The sequence below is a fragment of the Pan paniscus genome, chromosome 11 (assembly GCF_029289425.2).
Source record: "Pan paniscus chromosome 11, NHGRI_mPanPan1-v2.0_pri, whole genome shotgun sequence".
Classification (NCBI taxonomy): Eukaryota; Metazoa; Chordata; class Mammalia; order Primates; family Hominidae; genus Pan; species Pan paniscus.
Genome location: NC_073260.2, coordinates 65,647,031 through 65,673,599, shown reverse-complemented (window position 1 = coordinate 65,673,599; position 26,569 = coordinate 65,647,031).

Genomic DNA, 26,569 nt, shown 5'->3' with positions numbered 1-26,569 from the left:
AATGGAATGGAATGGAATCATCCAGAATGGCATGGAATGTAATGGAATGGAATGAAATCTACCCGAATGGATTGGAATGGAATGGAATGGAATGGAATGGAATCATCCCGAATGGCATGGAATGGAATGGAACGGAATGGAATGGAACGGAACGGAATGGAATCAACCCGAATGGAATGGAATGGAATGGAATGGAATGGAATCAACGCGAATGGAATGGAATGGAATGGAATGGAATGGAATGGAATGGAATGGAATGGAATCAACCCGAATGGAATGCAATGGAATGGAATGGAATAGAATCAACCCGAATATAATGGAATGGAATGAAATGGAATAGAATCAACCCGAATGGAATGGAATGGAATGGGATGGAATGGAATGGAATGGAATCAACCCGAATGGAATGGAACGGAATGGAATGGAAGGGAACAGAATGGAATCAACACGATTGGAATGGAATGGAATGGAATGGAATGGAATGGAAGGGAATGGAATGGAAGGAATGGAATGTAACCAGGCCGAATGGAATGCAATCGAATGGAACGGAATGAAACGGCCGCAAACCGACTGGAATAGAATGGAATGGAATGGAATGAAATGGAATGGAATGGAATGGAATGGAATGGAATTGAATGGAATGAAACGGCATGGAATCAACCCGAATGGAATGGAATGGAATGGAATGGAATGGAATGGAATGGAATGGAATCAAGCCGAATGGAATGGAATGAAATGGAATGGAATGGAATGGAATGGAATGGAATGGAATGGAATCAACCCGAGTGGAATGGAATGGAATGCAATGGAATGGAATGAAATGGCATGGAATCAACAGGAATGGAATGGAATGGAATGGAATGGAACGCAACGGAATGGAATCAACCCGAATGGAATGGAATGGAATGGAACCGAAGGGAACGGAATGTAATGGAATGGAATCAACCCGAATGGAATGGAATGGAATGGAATTGAACGGAATGGAATCAACCCGAATGGAATGAAGTGGAATGGAATGGAATGGAATGAAATGGAATAGAATAAACCCGAATGGAATGGAACGTAATGGAATGGAATGGAATGGAATGGTATGGAATCATCCTGAATGGAATGTAATGGAATGGAATAGAATGGAATGCTATGGAATCAACCCGAAAGGAACGGAATGGAACGGGAAGGAATGGAATGGAATGGAATAAACCCGAATGGAATGGAATGGAATGGAATGCAATGGAATGGAATGGAATGGAATGGAATGGAATGGAATGGAATGGAATGGAATGCAATGGAATCAACCTGAATGGAATGGAATGGAATGGAATGGAATGGAATAGAATGGATTCAACCCAAATGGAATGGAATGGAATGGAATGAAATGGAATCAACCGGAATGGAATGGAATGGAATGGAATGGAATGGAATCAACCTAAATGGAATGGAAAGGAACGGAATGGAATGGAATGGAATCAACCAGAATGGAAAAGAATGGAATGGAGTCAAACCGAATGGAATGGAATGGAATGGAATGGAATGGAATGGAATAAACACGAATGGAATGGAATGGAATGCAATGGAATGGAATGAAATGGCATGGAATTAACCCGAATGGAATGGAATGTAAGGATATCAACCAGAATGGAAGGGAATGGAAAGGAATGGACAGGAATGGAATGGAATGGAATGGAATGGAATGGAATGGAATGGAATCAACCAGAATGGAATGGAATGGAATGGAATGGAATGGAATCAAACGGAATGGAATGGAATGGAATGGAATGGAATCAACCCGAATGGCATGGAATGGAATGGAATCAACACGAATGGAATGGAATGGAATGCAATGCAATGGAATGAAATGGCATGGAATTAACCCGAATGGAATGGAATGGAGTGTAATGGAATGCAACGCAATGGAATCAACCGGAATGGAATGGAATGGAATGGAATGGAATGGAATGGAATGGAATAGAATGGATTCAACCCAAATGGAATGGAATGGAATGGAATGAAATGGAATCAACCGGAATGGAATGGAATGGAATGGAATGGAATGGAATGGAATGGAATCAACCTAAATGGAATGGAAAGGAATGGAATGGAATGGAATGGAATGGAATGCAATGGAATCAACCCGAATGGAATGGAATGGAATGGAATGCAATGGAATAGAATGGAGTCAACCCGAATGGAATGGAATGGAATGGAATGGAATGGAATGGAATGGAATCAACCAGAATGGAACGGAACAGAATGGATTGAAATGGAATGGAATCAACGTAAATGGAATGGAATGGAATGGAATGGAATGGAATGGAATGCTATTTAATCAACCCGAATGGAATGGAATGGAAAGGAATGGAATGAAATGGAATCAACCGGAATGGAATGGAATGGAATGGATTGGAATGGAATGCAATTAACCCAAATATAATGGAATGGAAGGGAATGGAATGGAATGGAATGGATTGGAATAGAATGGAATGAAATCAACCTAAATGGAATGGAAAGGAATGGAATGCAATGGAATGGAATCAACCAGAATGGAATGGAATTTATTGGAGTAAAACCGAATGGCATTGAATGGAATGGAATCAAACCGAATGGAATGGAATGGAATGGAATGGAATGGAATGAAATGGAATGGAATGGTACGGAATGGAATGGAATGTTATCAACCTGAATGGAATGCTATGGAATGGAATGAAATGGAATGGAGGAGAATCAACCCGAATGGAATGGAATTGAAAGGAATGGAATATAATGGAATGGAATGGAATCAACCAGAATGGATTGGAATGGAATGGAATGGAATGGCATGGAAACAACCGGAATGGAATGGAATGGAATTCAAAGGAATGGAATGGAATCAACGAGAATGCAATGGAATGGAATGAAATGGAATGGAATGCATTGGAATGGAATGGAATCAACACGAATGGAATGGAATGGAATGGAATGAAAAGGAATGGAATGGAACCAACCCGAATGGAATGGAATGGAATGAAATCGAATGGAATATAATGGAATGGAATGGAATGGAATCCACTCGAATGGAATGGCTTGGAATGGAATGGAATGGAATCATCCCGAATGGCATGGAATGTAATGGAATGGAATGAAATCTACCCGAATGGATTGGAATGGAATGGAATGAAATGGAATGGAATCATCCCGAATGGCATGGAATGGAATCATCCCGAATTGCATGGAATGGAATGGAACGGAATGGAATGGAACGGAACGGAATGGAATCAACCCGAATGGAATGGAATGGAATGGAATGGAATGGATTGGAATGTAATGCAATCAACCCAAATATAATGGAATGGAATGGAATGGAATGGAATGGAATGGATTGGAATGGAATGGAATGGAATCAACCTAAATGGAATGGAAAGGAATGGAATGGAATGGAATGGAATCAACCAGAATGGAATGGAATTTATTGGAGTCAAACCGAATGGCATTGAAAGGAATGGAATCAAACCGAATGGAATGGAATGGAATGGAATGGAATGGAATGGAATGAAATGGAATGGAATGGTACGGAATGGAATGGAATGTTATCAACCTGAATGGAATGCTATGGAATGGAATGAAATGGAATGGAGGAGAATCAACCCGAATTGAATGGAATTGAAAGGAATGGAATATAATGGAATGGAATGGAATCAACCAGAATGGATTGGAATGGAATGGAATGGAATGGCATGGAAACAACCAGAATGGAATGGAATGGAATTCAATGGAATGGAATGGAATCAACGAGAATGGAATGGAATGGAATGAAATGGAATGGAATGCAATGGAATGGAATGGAATCAACCCGAATGTAATGTAATGGAATGGAATGGAATGGAATGGAATGGAATGGAATGGAATGGAATCAACACGAATGGAATGGAATGGAATGGAATGAAAAGGAATGGAATGGAACCAACCCGAAAGGAATGGAATGGAATGAATTCGAATGGAATATAATGGAATGGAATGGAATGGAATCCACTCGAATGGAATGGCTTGGAATGGAATGGAATGGAATCATCCCGAATGGCATGGAATGTAATGGAATGGAATGAAATCTACCCGAATGGATTGGAATGGAATGGAATGGAATGGAATGGAATCATCCCGAATGTCATGGAATGGAATGGAACGGAATGGAATGGAACGGAACGGAATGGAATCAACCCGAATGGAATGGAATGGAATGGAATGGAATGGAATGGAATCAACGCGAATGGAATGGAATGGAATGGAATGGAATGGAATGGAATTAACCCGAATGGAATGCAATGGAATGGAATGGAATAGAGTCAACCCGAATATAATGGAATGAAATGAAATGGAATGGAATCAACCCTAATGGAATGGAATGGAATGGGATGGAATGGAATGGAATGGAATCAACCCGAATGGAATGGAACGGAATGGAATGGAAGGGAACAGAATGGAATCAACACGATTGGAATGGAATGGAATGGAATGGAATGGAAGGGAATGGAATGGAAGGAATGGAATGTAACCAGCCCGAATGGAATGGAATCGAATGGAACGGAATGAAACGGCCTCAAACCGACTGGAATGGAATGGAATGGAATGGAATGAAATGGAATGGAATGGAATGGAATGGAATGGAATGGAATGAAACGGCATGGAATCAACCCGAATGGAATGGAATGGAATGGAATGGAATGGAATGGAATGGAATGGAATGGAATGGAATCAAGCCGAATGGAATGGAATGAAATGGAATGGAATGGAATGGAATGGAATGGAATGGAATGGAATGGAATGGAATGGAATGGAATGCAATGGAATCAACCTGAATGGAATGGAATGGAATGGAATGGAATGGAATAGAATGGATTCAACCCAAATGGAATGGAATGGAATGGAATGAAATGGAATCAACCGGAATGGAATGGAATGGAATGGAATGGAATGGAATCAACCTAAATGGAATGGAAAGGAACGGAATGGAATGGAATGGAATCAACCAGAATGGAAAAGAATGGAATGCAGTCAAACCGAATGGAATGCAATGGAATGGAATGGAATGGAATGGAATCAACACGAATGGAATGGAATGGAATGCAATGCAATGGAATGAAATGGCATGGAATTAACCCGAATGGAATGGAATGGAGTGTAATGGAATGCAACGCAATGGAATCAACCGGAATGGAATGGAATGGAATGGAATGGAATGGAATGGAATGGAATGGAATGGAATAGAATGGATTCAACCCAAATGGAATGGAATGGAATGGAATGAAATGGAATCAACCGGAATGGAATGGAATGGAATGGAATGGAATGGAATGGAATCAACCTAAATGGAATGGAAAGGAATGGAATGGAATCGAATGGAATGGAATGCAATGGAATCAACCCGAATGGAATGGAATGGAATGGAATTGAATGCAATGGAATAGAATGGAGTCAACCCGAATGGAATGGAATGGAATGGAATGGAATGGAATGGAATGGAATCAACCCGAATTGAATGGAATGGAATGGAATGGAATGGAATGGAATCATCCCGAATGGCATGGAATGGAATGGAATAGAATGGAATGGAATGGAATGAAATGGAATGGATTGAAATGGAATGGAATCAACGTGAATGGAATGGAATGGAATGGAATGGAATGGAATGGAATGCTATTTAATCAACCCAAATGGAATGGAATGGAAGGGAATGGAATGAAATGGCATCAACCGGAATGGAATGGAATGGAATGGATTGGAATGGAATGCAATCAACCCAAATATAATGGAACGGAAGGGAATGGAATGGAATGGAATGGATTGGAATAGAATGGAATGGAATCAACCTAAATGGAATGGAAAGGAATGGAATGGAATGGCATGGAATAGAATGTAATGGAATGGAATGGAATCAACCCGAATTGAATGGAATGGAATGGAATGGAATGGAATGGAATCATCCCGAATGGCATGGAATGGAATGGAATAGAATGGAATGGAATGGAATGAAATGGAATGGAATGAAATGGAATGGAATCAACCCGAATGGAATGGAATGGAATGGAATGGAACGGAATGGAATCAACACGAATGGAATGGAATGGAAAGCAATGGAATGGAATGAAATGGCATGGAATTAACCCGAATGGAATGGAATGGAAGGGAATCAACCAGAATGGAATGGAATGGAATGGAATGGAAAGGAATGGAATGGAATGGAATGGAATGGAATCAACCAGAATGGAATGGAATGGAATGGAATGGAATGGAATGGAATCAAACAGAATGGAATGGAATGGAATCAACCCGAATGGAATGGAATGGAATGGAATGGAATGGAATGGAATCAACACGAATGGAATGGAATGGAATGCAATGGAATGGAATGAAATGGCATGGAATTAACCCGAATGGAATGGAATGGAGTGTAATGGAATGAAGCGGAATGGAATAAACCCTAATGGAATGGAATGGAATGGAGTGGAATGGAACGGAATGTGATGGAATGGAATGAACCGGAATGTAATGTAATGGAATGGGATAGAATCAACCCGAATGGAATGGAATGTAATGGAATGGAATGGTATGCAATCAACCCGAGTGGTATGTAATGTAATGGAATGGAATGGAATGGTAAGGAATCAACCCGAAAGGAATGGAATGGAATGGAATGGAATGGAATGGAATGGAATGGAATAAACCCGAATGGAATGCAATGTAATGGAATGGAATGGAATCAACCGGAATGGAAAGGAATGGAATGGTATGGAATGGAATGGAATCAACCTAAATGGAATGGAAAGGAATGGAATGGAATGGAATGGAATCAACCGGAATGAAATGGAATGGAATGGAGTCAAACGGAATGGAATTGAATGGAATGTAATCAACCCGAATGGAATGGAATGGAATGGAATGGAATGGAATGGAATGGAACGGAATGGAATGGAATGTTATCCACCCGAATGGAATGGTATTGAATGGAATGGAATGGAATGGAAGGGAATCAACCCGAATGGAATGGAATGGAATGGAATGGAAAGGAATGGAATGGAATTGAATGGAATGGAATGGAATCAACCAGAATGGAATGGAATGGAATGGAATGGAATGGAATGAAATGGAATGCAATGGAATGGAAAGGAATCAACCCGAAAGGAATGGAATGGAATGGAATTGAATTGAACGGAATGGAATGGAATGGAATCATCCCGAATGAAATGGAATGGAATGGAATGAACCCGAATGGAATGGAATGGAATGGGACGGAATGGAATTAAATGGAGATAAACCGAATGGAATGGAATGGAAGGGAGTGGAATGGAATGGAACGGAATCAACCCGAATGGAATGGAATGGAATGAAATGGAATGGAATCCACCCGAATGGAATGGAATGGAATGGAATGGAATCCACCCGAATGGAATGGAATGGAATGGAATGGAATGGAATGGAATGGAATCAACCCGAATGGAATGGAATGGAATGGAATGGATTGGAACAGAATGGAATAGAATGGAATCAACCCGAATGGAATGCAATGGAATGGAATGGAATGGAATGGAATGGAATGCAATGGAATCAACCCGAATGGAATGGAATGGAATGGAATGGAATCAACCGGAATGGAATGGAATGGAATGGAATGGATTGGAATGGAATGCAATCAACCCAAATGGAATGGAATGCAATGCAATGGAATGGAACCAACCCGAATGGAAAGGAATGGAGTGGAATGGAATGGAATCAAACCGAATGGAATGGAATGGAATGGAATGGAATGGAATGGAATGGAATCAACCAGAATGGAATGGAATGGAATGGAATGGAATGGAATGGAATGGAATGGAATGGAATGGAACGGAATGCAATCAACACGAATGGAATGGAATGAAAGGGAATGGAATGGAATGGAATGGAATGGAATCAACCCGAATGGAATGGAATGGAATGGAATGGAATGGAATGGAATGGATTGGGATGGAATGGAATGGAATGGAATCAAACCAAATGGAATGGAATGGAGTGGATTGGAATGGAATGCAATCAACCTGAATGGAATGGAATGGAATGGAATGGAATGGAATGGAATGGAATGGAATGGAGTAAAGGAGAATGTAATCTAATGGAATGGAATGGAAACATCCCGAATGGCATGGAATGGAATGGAATGCAATGGAATGGAATGGAATGGAATGAAATGGAATGAAATGTAAAGGAATGAAATGGAATGGAATCAACCCGAATGGAATGGAATGGAACGGAATGGAATCAACCCAAATGGAATGGAATGGAACGGAATGGAATGGAATGGAATGGAATGGAATGCAATGGAATCAACCGGAATGGAATGGAATGGAATGGAATGGAATAGAATGGAATGGAATAGAATGGAATCAACCCGAATTGAATGGAATGGAATGGAATGGAATGGAATGGAATCATCCCGAATGGCATGGAATGGAATGGAATAGAATGGAATGGAATGGAATGAAATGGAATGGAATGAAATGGAATGGAATCAACCCGAATGGAATGGAATGGAATGGAATGGAACGGAATGGAATCAACACGAATGGAATGGAATGGAACGGAATGGAATGGAATGGCATGGAATGGAATGGAATCAAACCGAATGGAATGGAATGGAATGGAATAGAATGGAATGGAATGGAATGGATTCAACCCGAATGGAATGGAATGGAATGGAATGGAATGGAATAGAATCAACCCGAATACAATGGAAAGGAAAGAAATGGAATGGAATCAACCCGAATGGAATGGAATGGAATGGAATGGAACGGAATGGAATCAACCCGAACGGAATGGAATGGAATGGAATGGAATGGAATGGAATGCATAGGAATGGAATGGAACCACACCGAATGGAATGGAATCGAATGGAATGGAATGGAACGATATCAGACCGACTGCAATGGAATGGAATGGAATGGAATGCAATCAACACGAATGGAATGAAACGGAATGGAATGGAATCAACAAGAAAGGAATGGAATGGAATGGAATGGAATGGAATGGAATGGAATGGAATGGAATCAACCCGAAAGGAATGGAATGGAACGGACTGGAGTGGATTGGAATGGTATCGTCTCGAATGGAATGGAATGGAAAGGAACAGAATCAACCCGAATGGAATGGAATGGAATGGAATGGAATAGAATCAACCCGAATGGAATGGAATGGAATGGAATGGAATGGAATGGAATCAACCCGAATGGAATAGAATGGAATGGGATGGAAGGGAATGCAAAGAGGTCAACCCGAATGGAATGGAATGGAATGGAATGGAATGGAATGCAATGAAATGGAATGGCATGGAATCAACCGGAATGGAATGGAATGGAATGGAATGGAACGGAATGGTATCAACCCGATTGGAATGGAATGGAATGGAATGGAAAGCAATGGAATGGAAAAGAATCAACTCGAATGTAATGGAATGGAATGGAATGGAATGGAAAGGAATGGAATGGAAAGTATCAACTCGAATGTAATGGAATTGAATGAAATGGAATGGAATCCACTCGCATGGAATGGAATGGAATGGGATGGAATGGAATGGGATGGAATTGAATGGAATGGAGTCAACCCGAAGGGAATGGAATGGAATGGAATGGAATGGAATGGAATGGAATCAACCCGAATGGAACGGAACAGAATGGATTGAAATGGAATGGAATCAACGTGAATGGAATGGAATGGAATGGAATGGAATGGAATGCTATATAATCAACCCGAATGGAATGGAATGGAATGGAATGGAATGAAATGGAATCAACCGGAATGGAATGGAAGGGAATGGAATGGAATGGAATGGATTGGAATAGAATGGAATGGAATCAACCTAAATGGAATGGAAAGGAATGGAATGGAATGGAATGGAATCAACCAGAATGGAATGGAATTTATTGGAGTAAAACCGAATGGCATTGAATGGAATGGAATCAAACCGAATGGAATGGAATGGAATGGAATGGAATGGAATGAAATGGAATGGAATGGTTCGGAATGGAATGGAATGTTATCAACCTGAATGGAATGCTATGGAATGGAATGAAATGGAATGGAGGAGAATCAACCCGAATGGAATGGAATTGAAAGGAATGGAATATAATGGAATGGAATGGAATCAACCAGAATGGATTGGAATGGAATGGAATGGAATGGCATGGAAACAACCGGAATGGAATGGAATGGAATTCCATGGAATGGAATGGAATCAACGAGAATGGAATGGAATGGAATGAAATGGAATGGAATGCAATGGAATGGAATGGAATCAACCCGAATGTAATGTAATGGAATGGAATGGAATGGAATGGAATGGAATGGAATGGAATCAACACGAATGGAATGGAATGAAATGGAATGAAAAGGAATGGAATGGAACCAACCCGAATGGAATGGAATGGAATGAAATCGAATGGAATATAATGGAATGGAATGGAATGGAATCCACTCGAATGGAATGGCTTGGAATGGAATGGAATGGAATCATCCCGAATGGCATGGAATGTAATGGAATGGAATGAAATCTACCCGAATGGATAGGAATGGAATGGAATGGAATGGAATGGAATCATCCCGAATGGCATGGAATGGAATGGAACGGAATGGAATGGAACGGAACGGAATGGAATCAACCCGAATGGAATGGAATGGAATGGAATGGAATGGAATGGAATCAACGCGAATGGAATGGAATGGAATGGAATGGAATGGAATGGAATGGAATGGAATCAACACGAATGGAATGCAATGGAATGGAATGGAATAGAATCAACCCGAATATAATGGAATGGAATGAAATGGAATGGAATCAACCCGAATGGAATGGAATGGAATGGGATGGAATGGAATGGAATGGAATCAACCCGAATGGAATGGAACGGAATGGAATGGAAGGGAACAGAATGGAATCAACACGATTGGAATGGAATGGAATGGAATGGAATGGAAGGGAATGGAATGGAAGGAATGGAATGTAACCAGCCCGAATGGAATGGAATCGAATGGAACGGAATGAAACGGCCTCAAACCGACTGGAATAGAATGGAATGGAATGGAATGAAATGGAATGGAATGGAATGGAATGGAATGGAATGGAATGGAATGGAATGAAACGGCATGGAATCAACCCGAATGGAATGGAATGGAATGGAATGGAATGGAATCAAGCCGAATGGAATGGAATGAAATGGAATGGAATGGAATGGAATGGAATGGAATGGAATGGAATGGAATGGAATGGAATCAACCCGAGTGGAATGGAATGGAATGCAATGGAATGGAATGAAATGGCATGGAATCAACAGGAATGGAATGGAATGGAATGGAATGGAACGCAACGGAATGGAATCAACCCGAATGGAATGGAATGGAATGGAACCGAAGGGAACGGAATGTAATGGAATGGAATCAACCCGAATGGAATGGAATGGAATGGAATTGAACGGAATGGAATCAACCCGAATGGAATGAAGTGGAATGGAATGGAATGGAATGAAATGGAATAGAATAAACCCGAATGGAATGGAACGTAATGGAATGGAATGGAATGGAATGGTATGTAATCATCCTGAATGGAATGTAATGGAATGGAATAGAATGGAATGCTATGGAATCAACCCGAAAGGAACGGAATGGAACGGGATGTAATGGAATGGAATGGAATAAACCCGAATGGAATGGAATGGAATGGAATGGAATGGAATGGAATGGAATGGAATGGAATGGAATGGAATGGAATGCAATGGAATCAACCTGAATGGAATGGAATGGAATGGAATGGAATGGAATAGAATGGATTCAACCCAAATGGAATGGAATGGAATGGAATGAAATGGAATCAACCGGAATGGAATGGAATGGAATGGAATCAACCTAAATGGAATGGAAAGGAACGGAATGGAATGGAATGGAATCAACCAGAATGGAAAACAATGGAATGGAGTCAAACCGAATGGAATGGAATGGAATGGAATGGAATGGAATGGATTGGGATGGAATGGAATGGAATGGAATGGAATCAAACCAAATGGAATGGAATGGAGTGGATTGGAATGGAATGCAATCAACCTGAATGGAATGGAATGGAAAGGAATGGAATGGAATGGAATGGAACGGAATGGAATGGAGTAAAGGAGAATGTAATGGAATGGAATGGAATGGAATCATCCCGAATGGCATGGAATGGAATGGAATGCAATGGAATGGAATGGAATGGAATGAAATGGAATGAAATGTAAAGGAATGAAATGGAATGGAATCAACCCGAATGGAATGGAATGGAACGGAATGGAATCAACCCAAATGGAATGGAATGGAACGGAATGGAATGGAATGGAATGGAATGGAATGCAATGGAATCAACCCGAATGGAATGGAATGGAATGGCATGGAATAGAATGGAATGGAATGGAATGGAATCAACCCGAATTGAATGGAATGGAATGGAATGGAATGGAATGGAATGCAATGGAATGGAATCATCCCGAATGGCATGGAATGGAATGGAATAGAATGGAATGGAATGGAATGAAATGGAATGGAATGAAATGGAATGGAATCAACCCGAATGGAATGGAATGGAATGGAATGGAACGGAATGCAATGGAATCAACCTGAATGGAATGGAATGGAATGGAATGGAATGGAATAGAATGGATTCAACCCAAATGGAATGGAATGGAATGGAATGAAATGGAATCAACCGGAATGGAATGGAATGGAATGGAATGGAATGGAATCAAACTAAATGGAATGGAAAGGAACGGAATGGATTGGAATGGAATCAACCAGAATGGAAAAGAATGGAATGCAGTCAAACCGAATGGAATGCAATGGAATGGAATGGAATGGAATGGAATCAACACGAATGGAATGGAATGGAATGCAATGCAATGGAATGAAATGGCATGGAATTAACCCGAATGGAATGGAATGGAGTGTAATGGAATGCAACGCAATGGAATCAACCGGAATGGAATGGAATGGAATGGAATGGAATGAAATGGAATGGAATGGAATGGAATAGAATGGATTCAACCCAAATGGAATGGAATGGAATGGAATGAAATGGAATCAACCGGAATGGAATGGAATGGAATGGAATGGAATCAACCTAAATGGAATGGAAATGAATGGAATGGAATCGAATGGAATGGAATGCAATGGAATCAACCCGAATGGAATGGAATGGAATGGAATTGAATGCAATGGAATAGAATGGAGTCAACCCGAATGGAATGGAAAGGAATGGAATGGAATGGAATGGAATGGAATGGAATCAACCCGAATGGAACGGAACAGAATGGATTGAAATGGAATGGAATCAACGTGAATGGAATGGAATGGAATGGAATGGAATGGAATGCTATTTAATCAACCCGAATGGAATGGAATGGAAGGGAATGGAATGAAATGGCATCAACCGGAATGGAATGGAATGGAATGGATTGGAATGGAATGCAATCAACCCAAATATAATGGAACGGAAGGGAATGGAATGGAATGGAATGGATTGGAATAGAATGGAATGGAATCAACCTAAATGGAATGGAAAGGAATGGAATGGAATGGCATGGAATAGAATGTAATGGAATGGAATGGAATCAACCCGAATTGAATGGAATGGAATGGAATGGAATGGAATGGAATCATCCCGAATGGCATGGAATGGAATGGAATAGAATGGAATGGAATGGAATGAAATGGAATGGAATGAAATGGAATGGAATCAACCCGAATGGAATGGAATGGAATGGAATGGAACGGAATGGAATCAACACGAATGGAATGGAATGGAAAGCAATGGAATGGAATGAAATGGCATGGAATTAACCCGAATGGAATGGAATGGAAGGGAATCAACCAGAATGGAATGGAATGGAATGGAATGGAAAGGAATGGAATGGAATGGAATGGAATGGAATCAACCAGAATGGAATGGAATGGAATGGAATGGAATGGAATGGAATCAAACAGAATGGAATGGAATGGAATCAACCCGAATGGAATGGAATGGAATGGAATGGAATGGAATGGAATCAACACGAATGGAATGGAATGGAATGCAATGGAATGGAATGAAATGGCATGGAATTAACCCGAATGGAATGGAATGGAGTGTAATGGAATGAAGCGGAATGGAATAAACCCTAATGGAATGGAATGGAATGGAGTGGAATGGAACGGAATGTGATGGAATGGAATGAACCGGAATGTAATGTAATGGAATGGAATAGAATCAACCCGAATGGAATGGAATGTAATGTAATGGAATGGTATGCAATCAACCCGAGTGGTATGTAATGTAATGGAATGGAATGGAATGGTAAGGAATCAACCCGAAAGGAATGGAATGGAATGGAATGGAATGGAATGGAATGGAATAAACCCGAATGGAATGCAATGTAATGGAATGGAATGGAATCAACCGGAATGGAAAGGAATGGAATGGTATGGAATGGAATGGAATCAACCTAAATGGAATGGAAAGGAATGGAATGGAATGGAATGGAATCAACCGGAATGAAATGGAATGGAATGGAGTCAAACGGAATGGAATTGAATGGAATGTAATCAACCCGAATGGAATGGAATGGAATGGAATGGAATGGAATGGAATGGAATGGAATGGAACGGAATGGAATGGAATGTTATCAACCCGAATGGAATGGTATTGAATGGAATGGAATGGAATGGAAGGGAATCAACCCGAATGGAATGGAATGGAAGGGAATGGAAAGGAATGGAATGGAATTGAATGGAATGGAATGGAATCAACCAGAATGGAATGGAATGGAATGGAATGGAATGGAATGAAATGGAATGCAATGGAATGGAAAGGAATCAACCCGAAAGGAATGGAATGGAATGGAATTGAATTGAACGGAATGGAATGGAATGGAATCATCCCGAATGAAATGGAATGGAATGGAATGAACCCGAATGGAATGGAATGGAATGGGACGGAATGGAATTAAATGGAGATAAACCGAATGGAATGGAATGGAAGGGAGTGGAATGGAATGGAACGGAATCAACCCGAATGGAATGGAATGGAATGAAATGGAATGGAATCCACCCGAATGGAATGGAATGGAATGGAATGGAATGGAATGGAATGGAATCCACCCGAATGGAATGGAATGGAATGGAATGGAATGGAATGGAATGGAATCAACCCGAATGGAATGGAATGGAATGGAATGGATTGGAACAGAATGGAATAGAATGGAATCAACCCGAATGGAATGCAATGGAATGGAATGGAATGGAATGGAATGGAATGGAATGCAATGGAATCAACCCGAATGGAATGGAATGGAATGGAATGGAATCAACCGGAATGGAATGGAATGGAATGGAATGGATTGGAATGGAATGCAATCAACCCAAATGGAATGGAATGCAATGCAATGGAATGGAACCAACCCGAATGGAAAGGAATGGAGTGGAATGGAATGGAATCAAACCGAATGGAATGGAATGGAATGGAATGGAATGGAATGGAATCAACCAGAATGGAATGGAATGGAATGGAATGGAATGGAATGGAATGGAATGGAATGGAACGGAATGCAATCAACACGAATGGAATGGAATGAAAGGGAATGGAATGGAATGGAATGGAATGGAATCAACTCGAATGGAATGGAATGGAATGGAATGGAATGGAATGGATTGGGATGGAATGGAATGGAATGGAATCAAACCAAATGGAATGGAATGGAGTGGATTGGAATGGAATGCAATCAACCTGAATGGAATGGAATGGAATGGAATGGAATGGAATGGAATGGAATGGAATGGAGTAAAGGAGAATGTAATCTAATGGAATGGAATGGAAACATCCCGAATGGCATGGAATGGAATGGAATGCAATGGAATGGAATGGAATGGAATGAAATGGAATGAAATGTAAAGGAATGAAATGGAATGGAATCAACCCGAATGGAATGGAATGGAACGGAATGGAATCAACCCAAATGGAATGGAATGGAACGGAATGGAATGGAATGGAATGGAATGCAATGGAATCAACCCGAATGGAATGGAATGGAATGGCATGGAATAGAATGGAATGGAATGGAATGGAATCAACCCGAATTGAATGGAATGGAATGGAATGGAATGGAATGGAATCATCCCGAATGGCATGGAATGGAATGGAATAGAATGGAATGGAATGGAATGAAATGGAATGGAATGAAATGGAATGGAATCAACCCGAATGGAATGGAATGGAATGGAATGGAACGGAATGGAATCAACACGAATGGAATGGAATGGAACGGAATGGAATGGAATGGCATGGAATGGAATGGAATCAAACCGAATGGAATGGAATGGAATGGAATAGAATGGAATGGAATGGAATGGATTCAACCCGAATGGAATGGAATGGAATGGAATGGAATGGAATAGAATCAACCCGAATACAATGGAAAGGAAAGAAATGGAATGGAATCAACCCGAATGGAATGGAATGGAATGGAATGGAACGGAATGGAATCAACCCGAACGGAATGGAATGGAATGGAATGGAATGGAATGGAATGCATAAGAATGGAATGGAACCACACCGAATGGAATGGAATCGAATGGAATGGAATGGAACGATATCAGACCGACTGCAATGGAATGGAATGGAATGGAATGCAATCAACACGAATGGAATGAAACGGAATGGAATGGAATCAACAAGAAAGGAATGGAATGGAATGGAATGGAATGGAATGGAATGGAATCAACCCGAAAGGAATGGAATGGAACGGACTGGAGTGGATTGGAATGGTATCATCTCGAATGGAATGGAATGGAAAGGAACAGAATCAACCCGAATGGAATGGAATGGAATGGAATGGAATAGAATCAACCCGAATGGAATGGAATGGAATGGAATGGAATGGAATGGAATGGAATGGAATCAACCCGAATGGAATAGAATGGAATGGGATGGAAGGGAATGCAAAGAGGTCAACCCGAATGGAATGGAATGGAATGGAATGGAATGGAATGCAATGAAATGGAATGGCATGGAATCAACCGGAATGGAATGGAATGGAATGGAATGGAACGGAATGGTATCAACCCGATTGGAATGGAATGGAATGGAATGGAAAGCAATGGAATGGAAAAGAATCAACTCGAATGTAATGGAATGGAATGGAATGGAATGGAAAGGAATGGAATGGAAAGTATCAACTCGAATGTAATGGAATTGAATGAAATGGAATGGAATCCACTCGCATGGAATGGAATGGAATGGGATGGAATGGAATGGGATGGAATTGAATGGAATGGAGTCAACCCGAAGGGAATGGAATGGAATGGAATGGAATGGAATGGAATGGAATCAACCCGAATGGAACGGAACAGAATGGATTGAAATGGAATGGAATCAACGTGAATGGAATGGAATGGAATGGAATGGAATGGAATGCTATATAATCAACCCGAATGGAATGGAATGGAATGGAATGGAATGAAATGGAATCAACCGGAATGGAATGGAAGGGAATGGAATGGAATGGAATGGATTGGAATAGAATGGAATGGAATCAACCTAAATGGAATGGAAAGGAATGGAATGGAATGGAATGGAATCAACCAGAATGGAATGGAATTTATTGGAGTAAAACCGAATGGCATTGAATGGAATGGAATCAAACCGAATGGAATGGAATGGAATGGAATGGAATGGAATGAAATGGAATGGAATGGTTCGGAATGGAATGGAATGTTATCAACCTGAATGGAATGCTATGGAATGGAATGAAATGGAATGGAGGAGAATCAACCCGAATGGAATGGAATTGAAAGGAATGGAATATAATGGAATGGAATGGAATCAACCAGAATGGATTGGAATGGAATGGAATGGAATGGCATGGAAACAACCGGAATGGAATGGAATGGAATTCAATGGAATGGAATGGAATCAACGAGAATGGAATGGAATGGAATGAAATGGAATGGAATGCAATGGAATGGAATGGAATCAACCCGAATGTAATGTAATGGAATGGAATGGAATGGAATGGAATGGAATGGAATGGAATCAACACGAATGGAATGGAATGGAATGGAATGAAAAGGAATGGAATGGAACCAACCCGAATGGAATGGAATGGAATGAAATCGAATGGAATATAATGGAATGGAATGGAATGGAATCCACTCGAATGGAATGGCTTGGAATGGAATGGAATGGAATCATCCCGAATGGCATGGAATGTAATGGAATGGAATGAAATCTACCCGAATGGATAGGAATGGAATGGAATGGAATGGAATGGAATCATCCCGAATGGCATGGAATGGAATGGAACGGAATGGAATGGAACGGAACGGAATGGAATCAACCCGAATGGAATGGAATGGAATGGAATGGAATGGAATGGAATCAACGCGAATGGAATGGAATGGAATGGAATGGAATGGAATGGAATGGAATGGAATGGAATGGAATCAACACGAATGGAATGCAATGGAATGGAATGGAATAGAATCAACCCGAATATAATGGAATGGAATGAAATGGAATGGAATCAACCCGAATGGAATGGAATGGAATGGGATGGAATGGAATGGAATGGAATCAACCCGAATGGAATGGAACGGAATGGAATGGAAGGGAACAGAATGGAATCAACACGATTGGAATGGAATGGAATGGAATGGAATGGAAGGGAATGGAATGGAAGGAATGGAATGTAACAAGCCCGAATGGAATGGAATCGAATGGAACGGAATGAAACGGCCTCAAACCGACTGGAATAGAATGGAATGGAATGGAATGGAATGAAATGGAATGGAATGGAATGGAATGGAATGGAATGGAATGGAATGGAATGAAACGGCATGGAATCAACCCGAATGGAATGGAATGGAATGGAATGGAATGGAATCAAGCCGAATGGAATGGAATGAAATGGAATGGAATGGAATGGAATGGAATGGAATGGAATGGAATGGAATGGAATGGAATCAACCCGAGTGGAATGGAATGGAATGCAATGGAATGGAATGAAATGGCATGTAATCAACAGGAATGGAATGGAATGGAATGGAATGGAACGCAACGGAATGGAATCAACCCGAATGGAATGGAATGGAATGGAACCGAAGGGAACGGAATGTAATGGAATGGAATCAACCCGAATGGAATGGAATGGAATGGAATTGAACGGAATGGAATCAACCCGAATGGAATGAAGTGGAATGGAATGGAATGGAATGAAATGGAATAGAATAAACCCGAATGGAATGGAACGTAATGGAATGGAATGGAATGGAATGGTATGGAATCATCCTGAATGGAATGTAATGGAATGGAATAGAATGGAATGCTATGGAATCAACCCGAAAGGAACGAAATGGAACGGGATGGAATGGAATGGAATGGAATAAACCCGAATGGAATGGAATGGAATGGAATGCAATGGAATGGAATGGAATGGAATGGAATGGAATGGAATGGAATGCAATGGAATCAACCTGAATGGAATGGAATGGAATGGAATGGAATAGAATGGATTCAACCCAAATGGAATGGAATGGAATGGAATGAAATGGAATCAACCGGAATGGAATGGAATGGAATGGAATCAACCTAAATGGAATGGAAAGGAACGGAATGGAATGGAATGGAATCAACCAGAATGGAAAACAATGGAATGGAGTCAAACCGAATGGAATGGAATGGAATGGAATGGATTGGGATGGAATGGAATGGAATGGAATCAAACCAAATGGAATGGAATGGAGTGGATTGGAATGGAATGCAATCAACCTGAATGGAATGGAATGGAAAGGAATGGAATGGAATGGAATGGAATGGAATGGAATGGAGTAAAGGAGAATGTAATGGAATGGAATGGAATGGAATCATCCCGAATGGCATGGAATGGAATGGAATGCAATGGAATGGAATGGAATGGAATGAAATGGAATGAAATGTAAAGGAATGAAATGGAATGGAATCAACCCGAATGGAATGGAATGGAACGGAATGGAATCAACCCAAATGGAATGGAATGGAACGGAATGGAATGGAATGGAATGGAATGGAATGCAATGGAATCAACCCGAATGGAATGGAATGGAATGGCATGGAATAGAATGGAATGGAATGGAATGGAATCAACCCGAATTGAATGGAATGGAATGGAATGGAATGGAATGGAATGGAATGGAATGGAATCATCCCGAATGGCATGGAATGGAATGGAATGGAACGGAATGGAATCAACACGAATGGAATGGAATGGAAAGCAATGGAATGGAATGAAATGGCATGGAATTAACCCGAATGGAATGGAATGGAAGGGAATCAACCAGAATGGAATGGAATGGAATGGAATGGAAAGGAATGGAATGGAATGGAATGGAATGGAATCAACCAGAATGGAATGGAATGGAATGGAATGGAATGGAATGGAATGGAATCAAACAGAATGGAATGGAATGGAATCAACCCGAATGGAATGGAATGGAATGGAATGGAATGGAATGGAATCAACACGAATGGAATGGAATGGAATGGAATGGAATGGAATGAAATGGCATGGAATTAACCCGAATGGAATGGAATGGAGTGTAATGGAATGAAACGGAATGGAATAAACCCTAATGGAATGGAATGGAATGGAGTGGAATGGAACGGAATGTGATGGAATGGAATGAACCGGAATGTAATGTAATGGAATGGAATAGAATCAACCCGAATGGAATGGAATGTAATGTAATGGAATGGTATGCAATCAACCCGAGTGGTATGTAATGTAATGGAATGGAATGGAATGGTAAGGAATCAACCCGAAAGGAATGGAATGGAATGGAATGGAATGGAATAAACCGGAATGGAATGGAATGGAATGGAATGGAGTCAACCCGAATGGAATGCAATGTAATGGAATGGAATGGAATCAACCGGAATGGAAAGGAATGGAATGGAATGGAATGGAATGGAATCAACCTAAATGGAATGGAAAGGAATGGAATGGAATGGAATGGAATCAACCGGAATGAAATGGAATGGAATGGAGTCAAACGGAATGGAATTGAATGGAATGTAATCAACCCGAATGGAATGGAATGGAATGGAATGGAATGGAATGGAATGGAATGGAACGGAATGGAACGGAATGTTATCAACCCGAATGGAATGGTATTGAATGGAATGGAATGGAATGGAAGGGAATCAACCCGAATGGAATGGAATGGAATGGAATGGAAAGGAATGGAATGGAATTGAATGGAATGGAATGGAATCAACCAGAATGGAATGGAATGGAATGCAATGGAATGGAAAGGAATCAACCCGAAAGGAATGGAATGGAATGGAATTGAATTGAACGGAATGGAATGGAATGGAATCATCCCGAATGAAATGGAATGGAATGGAATGAACCCGAATGGAATGGAATGGAATGGGACGGAATGGAATTAAATGGAGATAAACCGAATGGAATGGAATGGAAGGGAGTGGAATGGAATGGAACGGAATCAACCCGAATGGAATGGAATGGAATGAAATGGAATGGAATCCACCCGAATGGAATGGAATGGAATGGAATGGAATGGAATGGAATGGAATGGAATCAACCCGAATGGAATGGAATGGAATGGAATGGATTGGAACAGAATGGAATAGAATGGAATCAACCCGAATGGAATGCAATGGAATGGAATGGAATGGAATGCAATGGAATCAACCCGAATGGAATGGAATGGAATGGAATGGAATCAACCGGAATGGAATGGAATGGAATGGAATGGATTGGAATGGAATGCAATCAACCCAAATGGAATGGAATGCAATGCAATGGAATGGAACCAACCCGAATGGAAAGGAATGGAGTGGAATGGAATGGAATCAAACCGAATGGAATGGAATGGAATGGAATGGAATGGAATGGAATCAACCAGAATGGAATGGAATGGAAGGGAATGGAATGGAATGGAATGGAATGGAATGGAATGGAACGGAATGCAATCAACACGAATGGAATGGAATGAAAGGGAATGGAATGGAATGGAATGGAATGGAATCAACCCGAATGGAATGGAATGGAATGGAATGGAATGGAATGGAATGGATTGGGATGGAATGGAATGGAATGGAATCAAACCAAATGGAATGGAATGGAGTGGATTGGAATGGAATGCAATCAACCTGAATGGAATGGAATGGAATGGAATGGAATGGAATGGAATGGAATGGAATGGAGTAAAGGAGAATGTAATGTAATGGAATGGAATGGAAACATCCCGAATGGCATGGAATGGAATGGAATGCAATGGAATGGAATGGAATGGAATGAAATGGAATGAAATGTAAAGGAATGAAATGGAATGGAATCAACCCGAATGGAATGGAATGGAACGGAATGGAATCAACCCAAATGGAATGGAATGGAACGGAATGGAATGGAATGGAATGGAATGGAATGCAATGGAATCAACCCGAATGGAATGGAATGGAATGGCATGGAATAGAATGGAATGGAATGGAATGGAATCAACCCGAATTGAATGGAATGGAATGGAATGGAATGGAATGGAATCATCCCGAATGGCATGGAATGGAATGGAATAGAATGGAATGGAATGGAATGAAATGGAATGGAATGAAATGGAATGGAATCAACCCGAATGGAATGGAATGGAATGGAATGGAACGGAATGGAATCAACACGAATGGAATGGAATGGAACGGAATGGAATGGAATGGCATGGAATGGAATGGAATCAAACCGAATGGAATGGAATGGAATGGAATAGAATGGAATGGAATGGAATGGAATCAACCCGAATGGAATGGAATGGAATGGAATGGAATGGAATAGAATCAACCCGAATACAATGGAAAGGAAAGAAATGGAATGGAATCAACCCGAATGGAATGGAATGGAATGGAATGGAACGGAATGGAATCAACCCGAACGGAATGGAATGGAATGGAATGGAATGGAATGGAATGCATAGGAATGGAATGGAACCACACCGAATGGAATGGAATCGAATGGAATGGAATGGAACGATATCAGACCGACTGCAATGGAATGGAATGGAATGGAATGCAATCAACACGAATGGAATGAAACGGAATGGAATGGAATCAACAAGAAAGGAATGGAATGGAATGGAATGGAATGGAATGGAATGGAATGGAATGGAATGGAATGGAATCAACCCGAAAGGAATGGAATGGAACGGACTGGAGTGGATTGGAATGGTATCATCTCGAATGGAATGGAATGGAAAGGAACAGAATCAACCCGAATGGAATGGAATGGAATGGAATGGAATAGAATCAACCCGAATGGAATGGAATGGAATGGAATGGAATGGAATGGAATGGAATCAACCCGAATGGAATAGAATGGAATGGGATGGAAGGGAATGCAAAGAGGTCAACCCGAATGGAATGGAATGGAATGGAATGGAATGGAATGGAATGCAATGAAATGGAATGGCATGGAATCAACCGGAATGGAATGGAATGGAATGGAATGGAACGGAATGGTATCAACCCGATTGGAATGGAATGGAATGGAATGGAAAGCAATGGAATGGAAAAGAATCAACTCGAATGTAATGGAATGGAATGGAATGGAATGGAAAGGAATGGAATGGAAAGTATCAACTCGAATGTAATGGAATTGAATGAAATGGAATGGAATCCACTCGCATGGAATGGAATGGAATGGGATGGAATGGAATGGGATGGAATTGAATGGAATGGAGTCAACCCGAATGGAATGGAATGGAATGGATTGAAATGGAATGGAATCAACGTGAATGGAATGGAATGGAATGGAATGGAATGGAATGCTATATAATCAACCCGAATGGAATGGAATGGAATGGAATGGAATGAAATGGAATCAACCGGAATGGAATGGAAGGGAATGGAATGGAATGGAATGGATTGGAATAGAATGGAATGGAATCAACCTAAATGGAATGGAAAGGAATGGAATGGAATGGAATGGAATCAACCAGAATGGAATGGAATTTATTGGAGTCAAACCGAATGGCATTGAAAGGAATGGAATCAAACCGAATGGAATGGAATGGAATGGAATGGAATGGAATGAAATGGAATGGAATGGTACGGAACGGAATGGAATGTTATCAACCTGAATGGAATGCTATGGAATGGAATGAAATGGAATGGAGGAGAATCAACCCGAATGGAATGGAATTGAAAGGAATGGAATATAATGGAATGGAATGGAATCAACCAGAATGGATTGGAATGGAATGGAATGGAATGGCATGGAAACAACCGGAATGGAATGGAATGGAATTCAATGGAATGGAATGGAATCAACGAGAATGGAATGGAATGGAATGAAATGGAATGGAATGCAATGGAATGGAATGGAATCAACCCGAATGTAATGTAATGTAATGGAATGGAATGGAATGGAATGGAATGGAATCAACACGAATGGAATGGAATGGAATGGAATGAAAAGGAATGGAATGGAACCAACCCGAATGGAATGGAATGGAATGAAATCGAATGGAATATAATGGAATGGAATGGAATGGAATCCACTCGAATGGAATGGCTTGGAATGGAATGGAATGGAATCATCCCGAATGGCATGGAATGTAATGGAATGGAATGAAATCTACCCGAATGGATTGGAATGGAATGGAATGTAATGGAATGGAATCATCCCGAATGGCATGGAATGGAATGGAACGGAATGGAATGGAACGGAACGGAATGGAATCAACCCGAATGGAATGGAATGGAATGGAATGGAATGGAATGGAATCAACGCGAATGGAATGGAACGGAATGGAATGGAATGGAATGGAATGGAATGGAATCAACCCGAATGGAATGCAATGGAATGGAATGGAATAGAATCAACCCGAATATAATGGAATGGAATGAAATGGAATGGAATCAACCCGAATGGAATGGAATGGAATGGGATGGAATGGAATGGAATGGAATGGAATCAACCCGAATGGAATGGAACGTAATGGAATGGAAGGGAACAGAATGGAATCAACACGATTGGAATGGAATGGAATGGAATGGAATGGAAGGGAATGGAATGGAAGGAATGGAATGTAACCAGCCCGAATGGAATGGAATCGAATGGAACGGAATGAAACGGCCTCAAACCGACTGGAATGGAATGGAATGGAATGGAATGAAATGGAATGGAATGGAATGGAATGGAATGGAATGGAATGGAATGGAATGAAACGGCATGGAATCAACCCGAATGGAATGGAATGGAATGGAATGGAATGGAATGGAATGGAATGGAATGGAATCAAGCCGAATGGAAAGGAATGAAATGGAATGGAATGGAATGGAATGGAATCAACCCGAGTGGAATGGAATGGAATGCAATGGAATGGAATGAAATGGCATGGAATCAACAGGAATGGAATGGAATGGAATGGAATGGAACGCAACGGAATGGAATCAACCCGAATGGAATGGAATGGAATGGAACCGAAGGGAACGGAATGTAATGGAATGGAATCAACCCGAATGGAATGGAATGGAATGGAATTGAACGGAATGGAATCAACCCGAATGGAATGAAATGGAATGGAATGGAATGGAATGAAACGGAATAGAATAAACCCGAATGGAATGGAACGTAATGGAATGGAATGGAATGGAATGGTATGGAATCATCCTGAATGGAATGTAATGGAATGGAATACAATGGAATGATATGGAATCAACCCGAAAGGAACGGAATGGAACGGGATGGAATGGAATGGAATGGAATAAACCCGAATGGAATGGAATGGAATGGAATGCAATGGAATGGAATGGAATGGAATGGAATGGAATGCAATGGAATCAACCTGAATGGAATGGAATGGAATGGAATGGAATGGAATAGAATGGATTCAAACCAAATGGAATGGAATGGAATGGAATGAAATGGAATCAACCGGAATGGAATGGAATGGAATGGAATGGAATGGAATCAACCTTAATGGAATGGAAAGAAAAGGAATGGAATGGAATGGAATCAACCAGAATGGAAAAGAATGGAATGGAGTCAAACCGAATGGAATGGAATGGAATGGAATGGAATGGAATCAACACGAATGGAATGGAATGGAATGCAATGGAATGGAATGAAATGGCATGGAATTAACCCGAATGGAATGGAATGTAAGGATATCAACCAGAATGGAAGGGAATGGAAAGGAATGGACAGGAATGGAATGGAATGGAATGGAATGGAATGGAATGGAATGGAATGGAATCAACCAGAATGGAATGGAATGGAATGGAATGGAATGGAATCAAACGGAATGGAATGGAATGGAATGGAATGGAATGGAATCAACCCGAATGGCATGGAATGGAATGGAATCAACACGAATGGAATGGAATGGAATGCAATGCAATGGAATGAAATGGCATGGAATTAACCCGAATGGAATGGAATGGAGTGTAATGGAATGCAACGCAATGGAATCAACCGGAATGGAATGGAATGGAATGGAATGGAATTGAATGGAATAGAATGGATTCAAC